The 6,445-nt window shown below is 52.8% G+C and overlaps 1 pseudogene; it reads right to left on the minus strand.

The window, feature by feature from the left end:
• The window catches only part of LOC127053869 (zinc finger protein 883-like), a 433,432-nt pseudogene extending 427,263 nt beyond the window's left edge, over positions 1-6,169 (minus strand).
• Between the last annotated feature and the right edge of the window lie 276 nt (positions 6,170-6,445).

Consider the following 6,445-nt stretch of genomic DNA (forward strand, 5'->3'; position numbering starts at 1 on the left):
CCAGGTGCGGAATAAAATTCTGCCTCCTTAAGCTCATGTTTTCCATGCCTAGAATTCAACTCTCACCAGATGGATCAGACTGAACAGGTTTCACACCTCCAGGAGGCTCTTACCTTCTAAACAGGGACGGCCTGTTTTCTAGTAAAATCACTACAAGGGAAGGAGAAAACTGGAAAGAGGTTTCTCCTGGCGCTCACGTCCGTGAACCCGAATACTCTCTCAGTCCTCAGACAGAGACCTGGAGAAGGAGACTTGCTGAAGCAAGCCACAGGGGTCTCTGAGGTTTCCCTAGCCCCTGGCCCCTGACTGATGTCAGGATCTCTCTGTGAGGTCACCACCTGCTCACCAATAGTCTTTGACCAATAGTGTGAGGTCCTGCAAAAGGCCTTTGTGATGTCACTGCCACACCCCGCCCTTGCTGTGCCAATGTCCTGCCCCTGGCCAGGCACTTTGGAGCTTTGAGCTACTCCCTGTGGATCACCCCACTCAAGGAGCTTTTCTATAGAGCATCCTCAGATGTCTAAGCACACGAGTGCCATGGCAATGAACTGACACACATGGCACCAAGATGAGATCATTAGTAGACTAACCTATAGGAGAAGGACACCCCAGCATTAGTAGGGGAGAAATCCCTACTGAACATGCATTACACCTAGCAGCCCCTGCGTGGGGTCGGGCGGGGGCTGCGGAGGGGGGAGACCTGGGAAAGGGATGGATGGAAAATGTCTGTGCAGCCGGGACATGGCCGGGGGGGCGAGGGGAGAAGAGCAGGTGACCCCTGAGGAGCGGGGAGAAAAAAGGGAGGGCTGAGATCCCCTCGGAATTACCACTGCCCCCTCCGTGGAGACCCCCCTCCTCTCCTGTCCTGCCCCCCTTTCTCCCTAGAGAGCAACAAGCAACATCCAGGCTGACACCCCCTTCCCTCAAACCCCTGAGAAGTTCCCTGTTCCCCTCCCCCCATTGTGCCCCATTTTCTCTCCCCTTTGCCAATGGCCAGTTCAGATCTCAGGTTTGGGGTGTTTCCCCCCATTTTCACCTGCAGTGATTTGTCCTTGTGTAGGTGGGAAATGGTTCCCCCGAGTGATTTCTGAACTGGGCAGAGGCTGGGGGGGGGCCTGAGACAGGGACACCTCTGGGCTGGGCTATGGGGGCCACTCTCTGCTGGCAACAGGGCGTGGGAAGGGCCAAGAAGGGGAGGGGGGAGAAAGTGTCCCCCATAGAGAGGGTCCAGCCCCAGGCTGCTACCAGTATCACATTCCTATCCTGGCCGGTGGGGGGCTTTCTCCAGCTGGGAACTGCCCCCTAGGCAGCCCCAGGCTCTGACCGCACCAGCCCCGCCTGGAGCCCCCAGTGAGTGAGAGACCCCGGAGGGGGAGGGGGAGGGAGCACTGGGCTCTGACAGGAAAGTGACTCTCTCCCCTCAGATCTTCGTGTTTTCCTCTCATGTTATCAAATATGCAGTTTGTGACACAATTTCTTTGCAAATCTCAAAGATTCAAATAAAATAACCTAAACATTTGCCCCACTTCTCTCTAGTTGTCTGTTTCTAATTGAATATGCCCTGAGATTTTCCTGTCTCTAATTATAAAATAATAAGAAAATCTCAGATTTACACCTTTTCTCAGATTATTGAACACAAAATGTTTGCAAATGTTGCCCATTTCCTCTTTATTCATTTATCAAGTATTCATGTGAAACACTCAGATTTTACCTCCTATCAACAACTGATATAAAATCCCTCTGATTTTCCACTTTCCTCTCTATAATTTGCAAAATGGATCCAAAATCTCTGATTTCCACCCTTTGTCTTTCATTTCTGAACACTGATCTGAAAGCTCAGGTTTTCCCTCTGTGTCATTATCAAATGTCAATTAACAATCCTCTCAAGTTTTGTGCTGTTCCTTATGTTTCTAAATCCCAAAAACTTCTTCCTTCGGGGGAACCTGTTGCCCTGAGTCGCTCTCCATTCTGGATGTTGCAGGGGATTAAATTTCCCAGTGATTGTCTTTCCCCTCTCCTTTGAGGATCATTTGTTCCCTCTTTTAGCTCTGTTAGATATTTGCCAAAGAAAGAGACCAGCTTGATATTTAATACACATCAAAGCCAGAGGCCTCCCCCTGTTTGGGGATGAGTGGTTCGCAGCTGGTAGTGGGAGAGTTGGCTGGCCCCTTTTCTTTTCTCCAGCTGGCACAGGATGAGGGGGTCACTCTGAGTGCAGCATGTCTTGAGAAGTATCCCAAACCACAAGACAAATGGTCTCTGTGAAGGGTTGCTTCCCACAGTGCCAAGATGTAGCCACCTCTGGCAGGATCCATGGTGGCTACTATTTGCTAGTGACAGGCCACGGAAATTTCTTACCTATTTTGCCCCTCCATGCCAGGCCTGCACAACATACGGCCCACGGGCAACGTGCGGCCCGTGAAGTCTCACTGTGCATCCCGCAGCCGGGAATCAAAGGGCTCTGGGCTGCCCGTAGCCGCGGGGAATCCAAACCCCTTTAAAGTTCAGCCGCGGCTGGGATTCAAAAGGTTCTGAGCTGCCCTCAGCCGCAGGGAGCCCAGAGCTCTTTAAATCTCAGCCGCGGCCAGGATTTATAGGGTTCTGGGCAGGCGGGAGGGGAGCTCAGAGCTCTTTAAATCCCAGCCACCAGGGCTGGCTTTAGGCCAATTTAACCAATTCCCTTGAATCGGCCTCGCTCCTAAGAGGACCCCGCACCCAAGCCCCAGTACCAGCAAAAGCCAGTGCGCTGTACCAGGGTGGCCCAGTTTCCCCAGGGGGCAATTTAAAAGGCCTGGGGCTCCCAGCAGGGGCTGGAACCCCAGGCCCTTTAAATTGCCACCAGAACCCTGCTGCTGGAGCCCTGCGGTATGGCTGCGGGGCTCTGGGGGCTATTTAAAAAGTCCAGGACTCCCATTGCTTCTACCTCCCTGGCCCTTTAAATAGCCATTGGAGCCCCGCCGCTTCCCCAGGGTTCCTGCGGCTATTTACAGAGCTGGGGCAGTGGAAGCAGGGGCGCCCCGGGCCCTTGAAATAGGACCCAAGCCCCAGGCTGCTGCTGCTACCCTAGTGGGAGAGGGGGGAGGAGGAGGAGGAGGAGGAGGAGGAGAAGGAGGCACTCACCATAGAGGATGGGCTGTACCCCCTGTACCTGCACCCCCTGCCCTGCCTGCAGCCATCCCGTCCCCAGCCAGCCCCTGCTGCACCCCCTGCCCGCACCAGCCCCGCACCTCCTGCCCTGCTTGCACCAGTTCCTGCCTGCAGCCTGCCCATCTCCAGCCAGCCCCACACCTCCTGCCTTGCCTTCAGCCCTGCACCAACCCCTGTCTCCAGACAGCCCTGCACCCCCTTCCCTGTCTCCAGCCAGCCCCTGCCACACTGCCTGCCCTGCCCGCACCAGCCCTGCACCCCCTGCCCTGTCTCCAGCCAACCCCTGCCATACTGCCTGCCCTGCCCGCACCAGCCCTGCACCACCTGCCCTGTCTCCAGCCAACCCCGTACCCCCTGCCTTGCCTTCAGCCCTGCACCAACCCGTCTCCAGCCAACCCCTGCCGCACCCCGCTGCCTGAAGCCAGCCAGTCCCGCATTCCTTTGTCTCCAGCCCTGCCAACCCATGCCGCACCCTCCCTGTGGCCCTGCCTGAAGCCAGCCAGCCCACCCCATACCTATTGTCTCCAGCCTGCCCCACACCCCTTGCCCAGCCTGCAGCCAGACCCTACATCTTGCATCCTCCCCCTCCCCCACCTCCAGCCAGCCCCATGTTCACTGGTGCCCTGCAGTTCCGAGGGAAGTAACCCTGCACACCTGCTTCAATGAGATGGGCAGGGAGCAGCTGGGACCCACACATGTGCACCCTAGCACACCCTAAGGGAGTGGCAGAGCTCATTTCTAGTTCAGACCCATTTTTTTAAAAAAGAACTTTTAGGTAGGGTTAACATACATCTGTACTTTCCCGGACATGTCAGGCTTTTTGGTTCTTAAATCGCCATCTGGGAGGAAAATACGGATGTATGGTAATCCTACTGGTACAAAAAATACATACTGTGGCAGAACTTTTTATAGGGAACCGGTTGTTAAGAACTGAAAGGCTTTTTTTTCCCCAATCATCCCTGCGGGGCCCCGCCAAAAATGTTCAAATAGGCCCCTGCACTTCCTAAAGCCGGCCTGCCAGCCACGGCCGGGATTCAAAGGGCTCTGGGCTGCTCGCAGAGATTCCCGGCCGCAGCTGAGGTTTAAAGGTCTCAGGGCTCCCCACCGCCACGGGCAGACCAGAGCCCTTTGATTCCCGGCAGCAGCTGAGATTTAAAGGGCTCAGGGATCCCTGTGGCTGCAGGCAGCACAGAGTCCTTTGAATCCCGGCGGCAGCTCCAGGGGATGGAGTGAGGCTGGGATTTCAAGGGCTCAGGCTCCCCTCAGCAGCAGGAGCTCTGGGACCTTTAAATCCCTGCCCCAGCCCTGAAAAGCTCCGGGTTCCCCCAGTCGTCAGAGCCCCAGGCCCTTTAATTTGACCCTGAGGGCTCCCAGCCACCTCTTTGGCTGGGAGTCCCTGGTTGATTTAACATCAAGTAACACCTCCCCACCACCAACCTTCCTTTTTGACCCACAGCTGTTTTGGTGGGGCGGCGCTGGGGAAGGAGGGTTTGTTTCTGCAGGGCTGGGCGGGGTGTTTCCGCCAGGCTGGGAGGTCCTGAGTGGGGGTTGTTTCCGCAGGGCCGGGGGGTTTCGGTCCTCAGCTGTTTTCTTTGGAGTATTGTGGCCCTCGCTGTTTTACTCAAAGTATTTTACAGGAACTTTTCAGAGGGATTAAGGCAAAATGCCACATTTATTAGTAATACAGGTATCAGTTAATACTCTATGATATACACATGAGATATATATCACAATCATGCACTCACGCACACACACAGACATAAACACTCTCCGTCTTCCTGTTGTTACCAACTAGTTGCTCCCCTTAACTGCACTAGCCAGGTGAGTTAGATGGGGGAGGGGTGGAGCCGGGCTTCTACTGATCCAAATCGATGGTCCGATGGTGACAAGACGAGATCCGGGGTCCTTCTGCAAGACACCTCGCATTTATAGCAGCTTCCCTCTTATGCAAATCTAGACCAGATTCAAAATCTGGGTCTGCGTCCGTTGGTCTTTGTGCTGCTTTTCTCTTGGTGTTGTCCCAATGCTGCTCAAAGAGGGTGTTTTCTAAAGTAGGTGCTTGCTTCTAATCCCTGAGGCCATCAATATGTCTGCTCTTCTTTATTGGGCCCACTTGACAAGTTGTATTGTCCTTTGCTCTGGCTCCCATTCCCTCTTCAACTGTTGTAGCTGTCTGGAGGTGGGTGTCTTCCAAGCCTCACTCATTCACACCTCATTCAGTCAATAGAGCAATTGATTACAGAGTGCGGGGGAAGAACTTATTCTACTTCTAGCAAAAAGGCACATGTTTTCTTTTACTTTAACTATACTATCCTTAGGGGCTATTACATTTGATACAAAGTTTTCTACCAATTTTCTAAATAGGGATCTAATACAAAGTTGTATGAAAATAGAGAGGCACAATGCCAAGTCATATGAATTACAAAATAATATCATGCCGGATGCAATGTCATAAAGATAAAGATACTTAATACAAAATAACACAATGCAACGTTATAAAGATTTATAGAGATAGTTAATACAGAGATGTCTCTACATCACCACTTTACGAGTTGTGCAGGCCTGCTGACGGCATTCGCTGGGCTTTTTGCTCGTGTGGGTTCTCTGATGCTGAATAAGGTGTGAGCTGCGACTGAAAGTTTTCCCGCACTCAGTGCATTCATAGGATCTTTTCCCTATGTGGATTCTCTGATGCCCAATAAGGTGCGAGCTGCGACTGAAAGTTTTCCCGCACTCACTGCATTCACAGGGCCTCTCCCCTGTGTGGATTCTCTGATGTTGAGAAAGGCCTGATCTGTAAGTGAAGTTTTTCCCACACTCAGCACATGTATTTTTTTTGCTTTTCCCTGCAGATTTCCTGCTGTATTCTGGTTTCCTTAAGGCCCTTCTGAGTTCCCTGACAGGAAATAAATTTATCCATTTTCTCCCCTGGCTGGTTTCCCTGCTCTTTCTCTGGTCTGTGCTGAACCTCACACGTCATTGCATCACCTGCTGTGATAGAGACAGAAACCGCAGACAAGGATGCAAAGGGGAAGGCCAAACCAAAACAAGTGCTGGAGAGAGGACAAATAAAAATCAGCAACTCAGCTCCCCCCAACAGGAGAGAGGAGGGGATCAATTCAGCCTTCACATCCCATCCAACTTCACAGGGGGAAGGGAGAAAGCTACTGCCCGGTGTCTGCTAGCATCTAGAAGAAGCCTTGAGCTATATTTACCCTGCGGATGCGACCCCTGCTATGGACAATAATGAACTGAGAGACTTCCCAAGAGCTTTGTAGGGCATCCTAGATGTTTCCTT

The sequence above is a fragment of the Gopherus flavomarginatus genome, chromosome 6 (assembly GCF_025201925.1).
Source record: "Gopherus flavomarginatus isolate rGopFla2 chromosome 6, rGopFla2.mat.asm, whole genome shotgun sequence".
In the NCBI taxonomy this organism is placed as follows: domain Eukaryota; kingdom Metazoa; phylum Chordata; order Testudines; family Testudinidae; genus Gopherus; species Gopherus flavomarginatus.